Source organism: Coturnix japonica, chromosome 1 (assembly GCF_001577835.2).
Source record: "Coturnix japonica isolate 7356 chromosome 1, Coturnix japonica 2.1, whole genome shotgun sequence".
Classification (NCBI taxonomy): domain Eukaryota; kingdom Metazoa; phylum Chordata; class Aves; order Galliformes; family Phasianidae; genus Coturnix; species Coturnix japonica.
In genome coordinates, this window is record NC_029516.1 from 75,095,155 (window position 1) to 75,111,874 (window position 16,720).

General features: G+C 41.3%; 1 protein-coding gene and 1 long non-coding RNA gene across 6 annotated transcripts in view; one reads left to right on the forward strand and one right to left on the reverse strand.

Annotated features, from left to right (window-relative positions):
* NME7 (NME/NM23 family member 7) overlaps positions 1-5,406 on the forward strand; it is a 140,699-nt gene extending 135,293 nt beyond the window's left edge. Inside the window, exon 14 of the mRNA XM_015875307.1 lies at positions 5,149-5,406. The gene's annotated coding sequence lies outside the window, so the exon portion shown is untranslated. The remainder of the gene's footprint in view (positions 1-5,148) is intronic.
* Positions 1-16,720, reverse strand: part of LOC107320504 — a 258,990-nt gene that overhangs the window by 44,226 nt on the left and 198,044 nt on the right. The window lies entirely within an intron of this gene.

The following is a 16,720-nucleotide window of genomic DNA, read 5'->3' on the forward strand; positions in this document are numbered from 1 at the left end:
TTTGCCTATTCCAGAACACTGAAAAATCAGACTGCTTCTGCTGCTGCCACCTTTACTGCACTGGGTTCAGAGGACACAGACAGCTGCTATTTGCAGCAGCAGGACTAGCAGCAAGATGTAACAGGGTCACCACCATTCTTCCCACTTCCCCTTTCTGTCACAGACACAGACCTCAGTATCTGTTCCTCATACCGACAGCAGCTACTTTCTCTTTTGATTTGTCGTGAGGTTAGATGCTGTAGCTTCTGATGGGACAGGTGCTGCCAGCACCCTCTGGTTAGGCACAGCAGGAGCAGGCTCATGGTGAGGATGGCTGCTCATTCCTTCCCATTTGAGATATGAAAGCAGCCCTGCTTGCAGGAGTTTAGTAACAACCAGCTCAGTATTTGTTCCAGGCTGGCCCCAGCACCTGACATCTGGCACAGTATGTAGCTGAATTGCCTTCAGATGCTGAACTGGCTTCTAACACAGCTGCGTTATTAATTTGTTGAATGACAAGAAGAATTGCTAAGGATGCAGGTAATAAAGGAAGCAGTATGTTTTAAAACTTAGCAAAAACACTGATATGAGATTTCAATAATGTCCAGTTGGCATTTACCACAAAAGAATCTCTGTTTAAAGAAACTCTTTAATGCCAAAATATTTAGTCTCATTACTGTAGATACTTAAGCAATCATGTCTTAGGCTACTTTGTTTCATAGCCAAATCAATCACTGAGCATTACAGATAGAACAGTGGCAGAAGTTCTGCAAAGGAAGGCACAAAAGCAGACAGTTAAAGATCGCTAGACAAAATACCCAAGCAGTGCATGGAAAAAATGCTTAGAAGTGTAGACTTAGGATCATATGACACAGAAAAAGATCATAATCAAGGACACAAAAACTCACAGGTAGGAAATGCCAGGATTAAAGCTGCATATGAAACCTTTGTTCCCTGTTGGAGGAAGGACACTGTGGTATGATATTCAATTGCAGAATCATAGGTTGTTCTGTCTGAGGAACCTGTACCACACTGTGTGGGGAACTGGTGAACTTGAACTGAAATTATGGATAGGTGGCCTTGTACTACTAGGCCACTGAGTGCTACAAATTTTATCCAGACCAGATGCAAGCATATTTCGACAATCTTTTCAGCCAAAGCTCACAAGATGCCATTAGGATGCTTTGCTCTCATACAGGGGACATACATTAGCTGTAGAAGGACAGAGAACACTTGACTCATCATGAAGTAATTGAAGCACAGTCAGACTGCATGATACACAGTCTGCCAGAACAGAGCGTCCCTTCACTTCTTCCAGAAGCCTTTGACCCAGCAAAGTATGCACCGTTTCAGCTCAGTGCACCATGTGGCCATGGTACTTCTACTCTTGTCCAAGAATTGGGGTTACTATCTCATAAAGTTGTAGATCAAATAAACAAACATGCTTATTCTTACAGTTCTGGTTCCACTCCAGTTGGCACACATTGCGTCCTGCACACAAACTGAGTCTCACACTGAACACACAAATGGTATTTCTTCCTGATACTCTCAACATAGTACCATACTGCAGGTCTCCACAGGACGTGGTGATAAGCCAGCTCATGTGGCCATCACTGAACAATGCATGTGCCCTACAGCCATGAAAACACACTTGCTATCTATTACAACCTTAATGGACATATCCTCAGAACAATTCTAAGAGGTTGTAGGAAACGGATATTAACCTTATTTTGCACATACAGGATTGAGTCTTAGAAAGTAAAGGTTCTAACTTTTTCTGGATTGCCAACCTAGCCAAAGGAAGTGATTTTTTTTTTTCAGCCTTTCTCTGTTTACTGCAACTAGCCAATTGCAATTTGTTATCTTTCACAAAGTGGAATTCCTTAAGATAAAAGCATAACCCATTATCTCGCCTAGTTATCTAGCACAGAATGTTGATCAGCAGCACCTGTCCCTTTGATGTAATTCTTTTTTGAGACAAGGATGCTCATGGGGACTGTCTCTTAGCTGTGTCAATTCATGGTCTCAGGAACAGGTTAAACCATTGTACACCACGTGGCCAATTGGATTTTATTCCTCATTTCTTTTCTGACTGCATGGCAAATATGTGCAAGGGTATAATATAGCTCACTTCACCAGCAGAAAAACATCTCTGAGCTTTACATTTGCTTCTTTTATGTTGTTTGTGCAGGCATTTTTCTCTAGATTCCCAGTGTGTTTTCCACTTCTTTTCTATAACCCAGATGCAGTCATTTGTGTGACTTCATTTGGTTCTTTCATAACTTCTCATAATGAGGGATCTTGCTGGGACAATTAGGAACTGGGTAGGTAGTTTCAATTTCTGATCCCTCTCACCCATTAGCTCTTTAGAAAAGATTGGTCCATTCTACAGACACACAAATGATCTCCTGTCTTTTGTACTAGCTGTTTGATTTCTTATAGGATTGCTACTTGCAGTAAGATTTTTACCATACTCTCTTTCAGAACTGATTACACTTTTACATGATGTAAACTTGGATATACAACACAGAGCCTTTAGTAATAAAATGTGCCTATCTAAACGCAACAGTTAACCTTTGACATTTAAAGAGCTAATGTATTTTTTCCAAATTCTGATCTAATACAGAGGGTCAGCATTTCACATGTGCTTGCTAGGAGGGTGCAGGCTTCCTCTGATAAACTCTGCAGCCTTAGAAAAAGGCTGCAACTTGGGAGATGCAGGTCCTGCTCCCTGACTCACCCAGGTTTTCAGTGCAACCTTGGATAAACCGCTAAATACTGCCGTCATTTGGTTTCCCATGAAGGACATGGGTACAGTAGCAGTCTCTTTCCTCACAAGACAGTTGGTGGAGGTATTTATAATGTAAAGCAGTGAAGTGATGATGGTGCTAAAGGGCTGGGAATGACTGGTAAAAGGAGAGCAGAGGAATGCTCTGAGCCTGATCTTAAAATGACGGAAGTGAGACAAACCCAAAGGAAGTGTCATGTGTGCCTATGACTAATGTGTCTGTGCTCACTATGGTCTAAAAAATAAATTGAAGGCCACAGAAATGCAATTGGCATTATCATATTCTTTGCTATTCATCTATCTCTTATCCTCTTTAGCATTTCAGTGACATCACCTGGGAAATAAGAAAAACAAACAAAAAAAAGGAACACATAAATGTACCTCTTCATCTGAAATGCAGCAGCAAACAGATCTTTTCACTAATTGTAACTTGTGGCAGCAGGAAAAACAATTTTTAATTCAGATATACCTGTTGAAGGATTTTCCTGACAGTGCTCCGAGATGAATGGACAGCCATAATGTTCTACACCTCTTGCTTCTTTCCTCTTCCTTGAGTTATTATTAGTGAAGTGTTCCTAGCAGTGTGCCAAGTAAGTTAAACATCTTTCAGACATAAATATTCACTCAGCAAGGTCCATTCTTACATTTCCAACTGAGTTAATAGCACAGCAACCCCTCCTTAGAGGATCTCACTGCTAATGAGCACACAAACTCTCACCAGGAGTGAGGAGTTGTAAGATGAGGCCAACCACCTTGTCTTGGAACCCTTTAGCGTAAGGGACACTAAAAAGAAAGGCAGGGCTGTAATCCTCCTTTGAAGCTTGAGCTCCAGACAGCCTTTCAGCAAAGCAGTGCTAATGCAGAATATGATTACAATCAATTGGTCCTGGAAAAATCTTCACTCTCCACATGATGATTAGTGAAGCTGACACATACTGTCACGCAGCGGTAGGGCTTGTACCACCACCCTTGGAGCCCTCTGTGGTCCCCACCCAGCCTAGGTCTTTGTTCTTTTCTCTTCTTTGCGCCCTTAACCTCTTCCTGATGCTTATGATGGTCCTTTATCTTTGCCTTTTACAAAAATGCTTCCAGACAGATGGCTGGTCCAATGGGTCTTGACCCAGCCTTCTTTCATGGGAACTGCATGTTCCCTCCTCAAGGAGAAAGGAGAGGCGCTGGTTGTCCTTCTTACTTTGTCAGGATGAAAATGAAGTAGCCATTGCAAACTTTGGGACTGCCAACCATGTTTCTTTAAGCTGGAGTGGGCAATGCAAACACATACTTTCCAGAGCAGATGTGAAACTACTGAAAAACTATTATTCAAGTAATCTGTTCCTAGAGGAAAATTCAAAGAGAATCATTCTAAGAGAAAAATAAAAAGGAAATGTCAAATTTCTGATGCCAAAGAACACTGAAATATTGTTTCCAAATTTCAGACTAACTCTTAGTTCCAGTGCTAGGAATATCCTTACTGTTGCAAAATTATGTCTGCCTTGACCGTGAGTGTTGCAAAGCTTCTATTTTAATGTGATAGCCCTCTATTTAGAAAAAAAGAAACAAAGAAAAAGGAAAAACAAAGCCTGGAAATTTATGCTGTTCTCAAAATGTTGAACGTCCATCAGAGCTGAACAGTATGAGTTGACAGTACCAGACAATAGATTGCTTTAATCAGAACTTGTCAGCCCTATGAACCATGACTGGAATAACTTTAAGCTAAACTGCTTAAATCAGTTAAAGCTTTTAGAGCAGTTTAAGATAACTAAGCCACTTAAACTCATTAGTACTGAGAGTTAAGCAACATCAGCAGGATATCAGAGATCCTGTATTAAAGCCACTCTAGCACAGCAACTTTCTCAAACATGAACACTTCCAACTTTATGAACTCCTTGCAATTTTTTCTCTAAGTCGAATGCAGCTGATGAGCTGCCTTGTGATCTTGCCTGGATGATCAGTCGTGATGTACTCTACAACACAAGTCAAGTGTGAAGTTGTTGGGCTTGCCCATTTTGTAATATCTACACCAGGAGTAAATTTGACCTCAGAATGCAGAAAACTGTTTGTCTGGTTTTTGGCTGGTTTTGTTCACATACTAATTATTATTTCTTGACATCATTTGTTTCTGCTAATATCAATTTTTAATTTTATTTTTAATGTAAGTATGGTGGGAAGGACAAGGTGTGGGGCTCCCGAGTTGGGTTGAGGTTGATATGTCTGCATTACTCATGAGTGTCAAAGTGTTAGTCAGTTGTGTAGATCATTCCTAGAGCTCAATGTTCTGTATTTTAGAAGAAAAACTCTTAAAAAGTTTTTAAATAAGTGAAGTAATGTTCAGGAATCTTATTCTAGAATGTCATCAGCAGTAACTCCATGTTCTCTTACAGAAGAAGCTGACTGAGCATCACAGGCAAAGATACCTCTGTTGCTGAGAGAGGAGAGACATGTCAGAGCAGGAGGGAAGGTACAAACAGAAGAGGTGTCAGATATGCCAAGGTCATAGGAACTTCCAAGACATGCCAAGGTCCAGCAGCTGCCAAGGAAGGACCCTAACCCAACAGCCAAAGCTTTTTGCTATCTGTGGCAGTTTGCTGCCTAAGACAGTGACCTATGTTGTCTGTGCTTGCAATAGACCTGTCTATGTAGCCACTCTGGATCTGTGTTTATTTCAAAGACCTGCTTCTACAGCTTTTGTCAGAAGAGGAAAAACATAAATAGAACATTATATTAAAAATAATAATATATTTTTTTTAAATCCCAAATTTTGCCTTTTTTATGATATCTAGTTATCATGATAAAAAATTTGACAACTTGCCATAACTCTTGCCTTTAGCCATGCTTGTGCTCTTTCCTCACATCAACACAAGCCAGAGGCAGAGGGAACAAGAGAAAGAAGCCTGATACAAAGAAAATGGCAATACTTTGAAACTTCTTAGTGAAGAGTAAGGGAAAGTTCCAGAGGAGAGAGCATAATGAGCAAAAGTCCAGAGGTGGATGTAGCTCTTGAGCATGTCACCTTGGCGTCATTGCTTCAGAAGTATTTTGCTCTAGTCTCCATACCATTGTCATGCCATAATGAAGGACTGAATGACTGAATACAGTCACAAGGTCTGTCCTGGTTTCTGAAGGGCTGCAGCATTCATGGTGTTATGTGAATTAAGCTCCCTAAAGCTTCTAAGGTATTAAAAGCAAGGAAAGTAAAGAAAGGCAACATCAAAACTTCACCCTAGCCTCTCACATAAGGCTTATTACACATGGCTGGAGCATTAGCTGCTCATCAGCCCTTCACCCCTTGAGATAAAGGAGAAACTATTCAGGTGGAATGAAGAAGGAAGCCCTGAGCACCTAGTTTGCCAAGGAATTTCAAACATATGTGCTAAACATGAATGGAATAGCATAGTTCAATTGGAAGGGGCCTACAGGGATCATCAAATCCAACCGACTGACCACTTCAGGGATAACCAGAAGTTAGAGCATATGATTAAGGGCATGAGGAAGTAAAAGATGCCTAACGAAGACACTTAGCAAGTAAAATTTCAGTCTGAACAGTACAATTTAGGAAGGTTGTAAGAAACTTATAGCAAGAAAAAAAAAAAAAGAGGCTCTTGTAACAAAAATAATTGTGCAACCTTAATTGTGGGTAAAGATAGGTATCACAACCTAGGATGAGCACAGCTGAGAGGCTACATTCTCATCTAAAAATGGCAGAGCTGCAACATGGCATCATTTGGTGCTGCATTCCTGAATAGCTTTATCAAACACGGAATACCAAAGATAGGTAAAACAAGGTAGATTAGAAGTACAATAAAGTAAAAGATAAATTCAGAGAACACATGTATTTTCCATACATTTTTACAGGCTGTGTGACTGCACTTTATAATCCCTAGAGCGGGGCAGGGCTATGTTTCTGCTTTTGGTGCAGAACAGATATAAAAAGTGGAGAGATTTAGTTTCTAGGTCATAACGCAAGCTGTCACACATTCCTCTTTCTGCCTTTCAAAGGGTGATGACTCTCCAGTTTTACTGAAGTTTTACTAAACTCTTTTTAATGATGTGTGCATGCTCTTCAGCTGGATTAAGTAAAGGCAACACCAGTCAGGAGAGGTCAGGATGTAGTCCTACTTATCATCCTCTTCAGAGACTGTTTACAAATGAACTCTTATTAAGACACTTGATACAGTCTTTATCAGTTTCCACCCAAGTTACCATAGCTGCATAATTAAACAGGACTGGGGCGTAAAATGCATTTGAATTAATGTTTGGGCTCTTTGCTACATTTTTTTTCATTAAATGACTCATCAATTGATCAAACCCTGCAATTACTGTAACACTTTTCATTCCCCTAGACACGAAAATGTGGTGGATAATTGGTCACCCCAAACACGAGTGCTGCACTTGAAATGTTTAAAATGATGTAACATCTTTTATATGGATGCAGTAGGGCTTGGATATGTCTAAATTTTTCCAGTAGCTGTTCATATGTAATTCTTGTCTTTTTCCTTCTCTCAAAACATATACATTTCTCTTCAAGCTTCTCGTTCTAACAGAAATCCTGATGTGTTACAATGAATTAATCAATATCGTACCTTTGCACAAAGAAAACAAGCTTTACATTTTATCTCAGAGCACATCTACCTTTAGAAGTTAGATGCTAACTGAGGCTTTAACCTGCCATCTTAACTGAGCAGATCTGTTCCAAGATCTTAGCTAGGTTCACAGCCCAGTTATTCCACGGGAGCCACAATTGAAGATCTATGCTAACAAGGCAAAATTGTTTATTTTAAAGTAGGCTGTTCTCCCATGAGCACGAGCACGAAAACTGATTGCTAACACAGCCCCAAAGCCTGTATAGCAAAGCAAAACAAAGTCCACTGTGGATCACAGATGGAGAGATTCAGCAAAGAGCAGTTCTCAGATTTCAGTGCCATCAAGATTAGCCTTTGAGACGCTTGAAGAAGAGAAGAATAAATCCTCTTCCCTCAGTGCCTGCCCAGGGAAAGATTCATTTCTGGTGCAATGCTTCTCTGCACCTGGGTGTACACAGATAGATAGTTTAAAAGACCTTCTGCATAGCGTACAGCACAGGATTTTGCTTGCATAGTATGCATGTCCCCAGGAATATGCAGCAGTGACTCTAAGAAGCCAGCAGGGTCAGTCTGATGTGTCACAGCCTGACTCTGATCATAGAATCATAGAATATCCTGTAAGGATCATAGAGCCCAACTCCTGACTTTACTCAGGACCACACAAAAAATAAAACCCTGTGTCTGAGAGCAGTGTTCAAACACTCCTTGAACGCTGGCAGCTTGGGAGCCTGCTATAGGACCCACAGCACCTGCTGCTGAAGAACCTGTTCCTAACTCCCACCCCGACCTCCCCTGACACAGTTTCATGCCATTCCCTCAGGTTCTATTGACTCCTGGATCTCACTTCATCTGTGATGGTTTACTGATGGAATCTCACCTTGCCAACTGCGAAATCAAAACCATACATGCAGCAATTCAGTAAACAACTTCACTCATGCAATAGAACCTACTTATTCCTAGATCTCTTGAAGGGAAAGCTTCTTCAGTGTCATTGTGTTTTCTTGACTCAAGGATTGTGAAGTATATGCATTTGGTTCAGTGGCCTCAGAGGATTTCTGGAAGGACACAAGGTAACTGCAGGACACAACTCAATCTAGTATTTCATTCCTACTATGCTCTGCTCTTCTTCAGAAAACCTGCAATATCTCAAATGCTTGTGGGAGGTGCTGAGAGATGCCAGTATACTGGCTTCATTCTCCTTGTGACTAGCACATCATTGGCACTACTGCCAGCAGCAAGCTGCTAGGTACCACCATGTTTGCTTCAGCAGTCACTGTTTTTCTCTACAGCAAAACAACACAACCCATCTGCATATCAGATAATCTATCACTGCCTCCGGCTTTTTCACTACCTCACAGAGACACTCCTTTATGTGCTACTGCCCAGGTTTACCCACAGCTCCTAAAAACACACTGCTTTCTTTGTTCTAAACAAGTTTTTGAACTTTAGTATGTTTACCATAAAAGACAGTGGAAGATATGGGACCAACTCCCTGAATATATCTAAGCCACAGTCTGTTATGGGGATCAACAAATCCTTCTTTGGCTCAACCATACACCATACAGCACCTACCACCAGACCCTGATTTTCAGATTCCTACAGCTTACAGTTATAGCAAACTCCCACAGGAGTCCACAGACATCCAGCAAGGTTCTGCCAGTGTAAGGCCATCCTTTTTCAGAGTAATCCTACAGCAACAGCAAGAAGCGATTTGTTAGAAAAAAGCCTAGGCTGGGATTTTCTTCCTCGAATAATTAGGTAATTTGTAATAGCATTCGCTGTGGCGTTTATTAAAATGCCATGACTCAGACATAGCTGTGAGAATGCTAAGGAACTGATTTGCTTTCCTGTTCGTAGCACCGATTTGTGTGTTTGGGATTTGCTCTTTGCAGGGTCAGAACAATAAGAATCTACCTTCACCATTTACTTCTGGCCAGGTTCACTTTTTCATTACATTTTGCTATCCAGTGAAATGGAAAGGTTTTAAGTTAAGTTAGAGAGCATACTATTCTGAAAACAAGAAGGAAAGCATATTGGATTTTCTCTTTACAGAATCGTAGCTAAGTTACACTAAAGCTTTGACCTTGGTGTATTCAGGATAGTAGCGTAAACAAATGGGTGGGCACATGCATGGTCTTAGCACACAGCTGCTTTAAGTATATTTTGAGCCTCAGTGTGACACAGTGGGGTGCTGACTAGCTTGTAAGATACTGGATTACTTGAATCAGCACTCACTTGCAGATACAGAACCTGAGACCTGATCCTTAAAGGCACTGTTTTGCTGATGAGAACACATTTAATTTTTTAAAACTGATACAACTTTTCTTGTATCAAAGAAAGCATTTTGTCTTAGAATTTTTAGGTCAATTGTTTGGGCTCATGTAAGCCTGAAACAGGCTTAAATATAATATGAGAGCTGCTCCAAAACTAATGCCTCCTATTTTATTATGTTGGTCTGGGACATCAGAGGCAGATGTTGGTCATATGGCAGTAGGGACTGAATCTTTCCACCAATATTCCATTACATTTTGTTGCTGTGCAATAAATAGCAGCAAAGGGGCAGTCTGGTAGAATGGCGTCTGAAATGGGAGTGCTTATGAAGCAAAAGGGGTATCAATGAATTCCTCCATGTGGAAAAAATGGCTCTCACCAGCCTTCACTGACACTTTCTAAACAGTTATGGAGACTGTACAGTGGATATAAGCACAGTGAGGCAGTGGGTGCATTGTTTCATCAGTGGTGACAGCAATGGTGGGTCACCTCCACTGGCACTAATTTTCACAAGCATAGCATGCTGGTTCTTGTTCATTTCTGTTGAGAATGCACAGCTAATGGTGATTACTATGTTGAAAAATAGTGTTTTACAACTGAGGATCTGCTCTATCAAATAGTGTTAACGTGCTCTTCATAGCTGTTGTAGTTTCCATGGAAATAAACAGGAGGCATTACTTTTGGAGCAAGCAACGTATAAAACTAAAATGCTTTGTATGGAGGAATTAAAAAACAATCAAAATGCAGCCACACCTAGAAAAAAAAAGGGGTCACCAGTCGTGACGAACATAAATCCACTGTTGTACCACCTTGTGTGTTAATATAGCCAACAGGGTTTAACTTAACAATGAAATTTCTGGGCCAGCTCCATTGGACACTGCTGACACTGCTTCCCATCCTGAGCACCAATGTCATGCTGTGTACATGCAGCAAAGTGCCAGCCAACTGAAGTACCCTTCCCAGCCCAAACACAAACCTTGTGGAAGTGCTGAAGTGCATCCTGCACAGCCACCTCTGCAATACCATGTAGAACTGGAGAGAGGAGCCTTCAGGTGTCTTTCAAAAGCCTGGGCCCTTTCACCTTCCCCTTCAACCCTTCCTCAAACCCAAGTGCCCACAACTGAGGTTCCATTCACCCTGGTCACTCTTTTGGACACCTCCAGGAGATCTTGGTTATCTCTGTGGCTCAGTACTTGTGCACCCCTGAAAAGCTCTCCTGGGCAATCCTGGCAATCAGGTAGTACCTTGCCCCCAGCCTGGCACTCATCTCTTCTTCTCCTTTTGTAAGAACAAGGTAAGCACACATAAAACTACAGCAAGGGCATTAGCTACAAGACTTTGTCCTGTCATTTGAATGAATAAGGGCTTCCCTTCCCTAGCCACGGATCACAGCTCAGTTTGTTTCGTGCTGTTAGAGAGTGATTATGATTGATTCCTGCAATTGCTCCATATCAGAGGCGGGTAAGTGAATGTTTACCAAACACTGGTACTTTGGAATTTGCACAATATTATTAGGTAAATCGGCATAATAAAACACGTAGGGATCCTTTCATCTGAAGGCTGAGCATGTATTTAAGACCTACAACGTCCATGGTACCAGAATATCTGCTTATGTTCACAGATCCTCATTGCCACGTACAGTGGTACTTCCTGGCAGTCCCTTCAGCTCTGCTAGGTCAAGCTCACTAGAATTCAACGGAACCTGCCCTGGCCTCACACACTGCCACAATCTGTTAGCAAACAAAAAGGCCACAGATTTCTTGCTTTGGTAAACAGTTAGCATTTTAGAACAGGAGCATTCCTAGCAACACCACACACTGTATAGACTTTTAAGGATATTTGGTGTTCTTGTATCGAGGTGATTGGACTTGTCTGCAGAAGAGAACCTCAATATAAGCTATGATATGACGCATTACCAGGCATGTTGCCTCTGGACCCCCTCAGGAGGGGAGTAAACTCTTCGAAAGGGCTGACAGTAGCAGGACATGGGGAAATGGTTTTAAGTTGAAAGAGGGAAGATTTAGGTTGGATGTTAGGGGGAAGTTCTTCACTAGGAGAGTGGTTAGGTCCTGGAACAGGCTACCCAGGGAGGTTGTGGATGCCCCGTCCTTGGAGGTGTTCAAGACCAGGTTGGACGGGGCCCTGGGCAACCTGATCTAGTAAAGGTGTATGTTTGGTGGCTCTGCCAGGCAGGGGGGTTGGAACTACATGATCCTTGAGGTCCCTTCCAACCTGGGTCATTCTGTGATTCTGTGATTCTGTGGACCAGGCTGGACCTGCTGTTACCAGAAGTGGCTAATTGTACCAACGGGATAGTTAGTTCTCAGAACTGTTATCTTATAGTTAGGGAGAGTGCTCAGACTACAGCCTTTCAAACCTCTGAATATATTGTAACTTAATTACTTGGCAGCGCTCAGAAAAAAATTAAAAATCTGAGAATGCCACCTTAATGAGTTCTTACTAACAATACAAATTCTGGCTTCTGGACAAAAGACGATTATAGGTTAAATTATATTTGGATAGCATCATGTGGCTGATTAAAAATGGAATAAACTACTTAATGCAGTGAAGAATGCATCTGTTTACAGGCCTGAATGAAATTCTAAAACAAGAGGAGAGAAAGACTGGAAAAGTTTTCTCATTTTATGTGCTATTGTGTAGCAATTGACACAGACATCTTAGACATTTTTCTCCAAAGGAAAAAAGAAAGGAAAATGAGACAGCAAAAGTGAAATACATCTTAAAGACAGAAATAATCATTAAGGTTATTTTGTTGTTCTTGTTTATGCCTTTGGTTTTTTGAATTGCAGTTCTAGTTTGTTGTGTAAAAATACTACTAACTCAACAGAACTGCTGCCATGGAAATGGTTCTCAAGCAACTCTTCTCACTTCAGTGAAACACAGTGGGTTCCCCCATCCCTTCTGCCCTTGTCTGCATTTATTCAGCAGCATGAAGGCAATGTACTCAATTTTCCTCCCTCCCTGGGCATCATCACTATCATGTTTGCCTTCCAGATTTGCTATGTATCTGTTGAGGCACAACAAAACCCATGGGGAAAAGCACCGAGGAGGCAGGATTTGATTTGCAAAGCCTTTAACAAGGTTTATGTAGAAAACTTGATTTTGATCCACCACAGATTTTACAGAACTGTAGGACTATCAATGTTTTCTACACAGACTTCAGTGACAGAGGCCTGTGCTGCTGAGCTCCCAAAACGATACCCCAGGAGTGAGTCTGAAACAACCATCTTCCAGTTCTCTGGTTTCTCTGGTTTTCATTTCTTTCACAACCCAAGTCACATCTTCAGCCTTAGTTTGTACAGATATGATCAAGCCAGATTTTAAAAGGCCAACAAATCTACAGAAAAAGGCAAACTAACTGAGGGCTTACAGACAGTGCCAGGTTAAACAGATGGTTGATGGAATGGTACTGTAGAGTGCTTGGTACCTCACTTGAAAGTGGCCTGTCTATAAGCCAACACTTCCTCCTTGGGAATAGTCCCATCACCTGTGTGTTGTGGAGGAAATGTCATCTATATCACTCTGTCTTTCAGAGTCTTCTTTGTAAATCAAGTACCTTGTTTACTAACATTACAGTAAAGAAAAATTCTTCAAGCAGGTAACATACCTCAGGTGCAGGAAAACCTGACCTGAAGAGTAATCATTACTCTTGGGGCCTCAAGTGTCATTTTATGGTATGCTCTTTCCATACTATATGCTGTCTGTTTTTCCAACCTTTCTGCTCTCCAAACTGACAGCAGTTTACCTGTGTAGTGATTTTTTTCCCTCTTGCAAGTGGACAAGTACTTAGTGTCCAACAGAGAATGTGTTCTGGTCAAGTGCCACAGGGATCAAGGGAAACATCTGAAATTGTAGATACCACCCTGAACATCAGAGAGAATCCATCTCTCTCGATAGAAAAATCAGGCCAGAAATATAATAAGAATAGACCTCTCTCATGAGGTTTTGTTACATCAGCTCCTGTTTGAGGCCAGAGCTTTCTGAAAATTTGGAAGAGAATGCTAAAATAAAATTGGGTGCTCAAAGAAGAGGAGATTAAAAAGGAGAAGGAGGAGAAGGGAGAAGGAAAGGTAAAGAGAAATGAAAAAAAGGAAGAAAAGGAAAAAAGGGGGAGAGAGATGAAAACATTGATACAGAGGGGAAAAAAGGGAAGAGAAGATGAAGAAGAAAGAAGAAGCAAAAGGAAAAGAAAAAGGACAAAAGAAAAAGAAAGAAAATGAATATGAAAATGAAAAAAGAAAAAAAAAGGGAAAAATAGAAAAGGGAAAAAAAGAAAAAATAAAGGAGAACCTTCATAGGACTGATTTGTTCATGCCCAAGAGCTGATAAGACTCACTGATCACAACAAGCACTTCCTAATGCCCTAGCAATTCTCCTTACTGCCCTGCATTACATATTGTCCCCTGCAGAAATAAAGTGCATGAAGGTGTTGTGAAATACTATGAAATCAGAAGGCAAGAATTTGTATTCCTTATGTCCTTATTCTGCATCAGTAGGATTACACACAGCACAAGAAGATGAGACATAAATCTGTAGCCTCAACATAGAAGATTCCTGCTGGCAGATCTGGTGCTGCCATTGGCTAACTGTCATCTAACAAAATCTGTGGGATCCCAGGACATGCAAAATAAAAGAAATACAGGATTGACAGTAGTGGGAATCCCTTATCTGGGTTCCACTGTTCCAGAGTGACTTGAAATACCAGGCAGAAAAACAAGCAGGGAGATGCTTCAATTGCCCTTCTTTTATTTAGTCTTATCGTAGTATAAACAGACCTGAAACCTGAGAAAGCAAATGTTTAGAACACACCTCATGCTTTGGGGATGTTTACAGATTGCCAGCCCTTTACAGAAAGAATAAGCAGGAATTAGAAAAGAAAAATCCCTTGAAGATATTTCCTGGTTTCTGCTAAGCATGTGAAGGGAGAAGGAAGACTCAATCAATTTGGATCAATTCCAGATACAAACTACCACCTCCATATGGGGCTCTGCTTTTGGTAATGCTTGTTCTGTGTTTGCCATGCCAGAGCCACAAACGGCAGCAGCAAATGAAAACAAAAGGTTGTCAGCTGCAGATTGTGCAGAACAAAACAAGGCTTGGCTGCTCGCTCACAACACCCAGCCCTCAACAGTGCTTGTGGGGTATAAGGGGAGGAGGATTCGCCAACATGGCTTGGTAGCATGGTCCTGCAATCACAGCTGGTAACAGAGCTGACCACCTCCCTGTCTGACAGGTGCTGGTGCTGGTCTACAAAGACTAAAACCTGCCATTCACTCATCAGCATGGTATTTACGTGAGATTCTGTCATGGTTTAATAATTTTGTAATTTTTGCTATCAGTATTCCACATCATAACATCATACAAAGCATGAATAATTTTACTGAATCTGCAACTTACAGAAGAAGACTACATCTCCCAGGGAACAACACGATAGGTCACGGGACCTGGACTCTATATTCTGTCGCAGAACAGACTGACGTCTTTCGAGTTCTGGCGGTCAGGGGAGTGTGTGGGAGCCTTCAGCCGTTCGCCTAGATTCACAGTAGGCCTCTCGTTTACGGGACTCATTCTCTCTCCTATTTTGCTTGATTCGTTAGCTCAATTTTCAATTATATTGTATTATATTGTGTTATCCTGATTTCGATATAGTATTTAGTAAATAAGTGTGCCTCCTTAGATCGTTGCCGCTGTTTTCTTTTCTAATTAACTTTTCTTTTAGGCCTAGGGCCCCTCGGGCCCACGCCCCCTGTCACGGACGCAGGTAGATTTTTAGTTCAAACCGTGACAGATTTTGGTGGAGAATGCGGGCAAATTGAGTTGCTGTTTTTTCTGTGTTTTCTTCTGTTGCTCTTTAGCTTTTAACAGAGCTACGAGTTTTTCCCTGTTAAGGAGCTATCTCGTGTTTGGGATTCTGCACCTGCGAGCTTGACCTTGAAAGTCCAGGCGGACTGCCAATACTCCGGTATATTTTATAAACACTGCTGAGCTTTGTTTTCTTTTATTTTTTTCTCTCTATTGGAGGGAAAAAAAAATGTTTTCTCTACTAAATTTGTTTTACCAGGGACTGTGTGCCATTGTTCCTTTTTTGAGACCTCCGAACATATTGGGCCATGTTTAAGCTAGCCACTTTTTTCTTATGGAGCTATACAATTGTATAATGGATTTGAAAGCATGGTTAGCAATGCTCACTTCGTATCTGTATACAGCTCCAGAGGGAGCAACTAATGCAACTAATTATACAGAAAATGGTGATTTTTAAGCGTGCTCCTCTTTCTTTCTATGAATCCTTTATGCAGTTCTTGAATGATCAGTGGGCCACACTCTTAATCTCCCTGATCTTACTGTTGATTATTGTAATAATCTCACCAGTATCTGGATTTATAACATCGGAGGAAGTCTTCCCCAAAAACAGAAAATACTGAGTGACAGGGAGATTGAAGAGATTCTCAAAGGACAGGACATCTTCAGTGTTATGGAGCTTCAATCCTGAAACACTTAAGAAATCCTGAGAGTTTGATTGCATATTTGAGCAGGAATGTTGTGGCTCAAGCAGATTCAGGAGGCACAAATGATTTGGGCCAGCTAATGCTTATTGGGCCTTAGTCAATACCATTCCTGAGAGAGAGAGTCTTAGAGCTGAGCAGAAAAACTTTGGACTGAGAAGGTAGAGAGAGAAAAAGCTTTTGAAGCTGAGAGAAAAGATCTCCTGTACCAACGAGACTCAATCTGGTACGAGAAAGAGAGTCTTAGAGCTGACGCAGCAAAACTTTGGGATGAGAAGGTAGAGAGAGAAAAAGCTTTTGAAGCTGAGAGAAAAGATCTCCTGTACCAACGAGACTCAATCTGGTACGAGAAAGAGAGTCTTAGAGCTGACGCAGCAAAAACTTTGGGATGAGAAGGTAGAGAGAGAAAAAGCTTTTGAAGCTGGAGAGAAAGATCTCCTGTACCAACAGACTCAATCTGGTACGAGAAAGAGAGTCTTAGACTGACGCCAGAAAAAACTTTGGATGAGAAAAGCTCCCTGCAATCCCAACTCAACACTCTCCAGTCTGAGCCACAGTGCCCTCCGGTCCTCCGCAGC